Source organism: Sinocyclocheilus anshuiensis, unplaced genomic scaffold (genome assembly GCF_001515605.1).
Source record: "Sinocyclocheilus anshuiensis isolate Anshui unplaced genomic scaffold, SAMN03320099.WGS_v1.1 C32328160, whole genome shotgun sequence".
Lineage (NCBI taxonomy): Eukaryota > Metazoa > Chordata > Actinopteri > Cypriniformes > Cyprinidae > Sinocyclocheilus > Sinocyclocheilus anshuiensis.
In genome coordinates, this window is record NW_015614889.1 from 1 (window position 1) to 873 (window position 873).

At 49.8% G+C, this 873-nt stretch overlaps 1 pseudogene; it reads right to left on the minus strand.

The window, feature by feature from the left end:
* Positions 1–111: 111 nt before the first annotated feature.
* Positions 112–867, minus strand: LOC107682546 (CXXC-type zinc finger protein 5 pseudogene; annotated as a pseudogene).
* Positions 868–873: the final 6 nt, after the last annotated feature.

An 873-nucleotide genomic window follows, 5' to 3' on the forward strand; every position in this document is an offset into this window, starting at 1 on the left:
AAAGCCCATAATTTTCCATTAATCCATTACGTAAATTTTTGCAATGAACTAAAATCAGTCATTTACACAAAACTGATTCCACAAATTATTTACTCAGAATTTGTTCTGCTTGTGTTTCACAACTTTTATTTTTGACTTTTAGCTGCTTTTATCCACAGGGATAGTAGATCGAACAGGAAACAATAAGGAGATGAGGGGAGAGAATCAAGAAATTACGCAAACTTGCAACACCTGCATGAGCATCACAGCTCAACGTGTCAGAAGTGTGGCCTATATTATGCTGTGGTGCCCATGCAGATGATGCTAGCTTGCATTCAGGCAGCATTCAGTGATAATGTTTATGAATTTACTGTGCATTGCTCACCATCTTACCTCCAGCCCGCCAGCAGGTTTCTTTTTGAGCTCTTCACACTTGCAGAACTTGCAGATCTGATGGCCGGTTTTGCGGTTGCGGCAGCTGCTGCACTGCTCGCAGTTAATCCTGCGCCGGCAAGGTGGACACAGGCCGCATCGCTTCCGCTTTTTCTTCCCATTGGCACTGATGGCTGAAGAAATCTCACTCTGCGTCTGCTGGTGTTCTGACGCACCTGTCACATGTGAGAGCGCCCCGTCGGCGAGGAAAACTCCCGCTGGCGTCATTATGAACAGCCCCGGGTGATAAGGAAAACTCCCGCCCACTCCGCCATTGCCAAGCAACGGGAAGTCCATCACACTGCCCAGCGAATCAGAAGCAGAGACCATCTCCATGTCCCCGCCAACACTGACATTGGACGGGTCACTGACAGGAAGCAGCATCCCCGCCCGTCGCAGGAGCTCGGCGGCCTGGGTGAGATGCAGGCCGCTCGGAGAGTCCAGAAGGCCAGACATCAATGC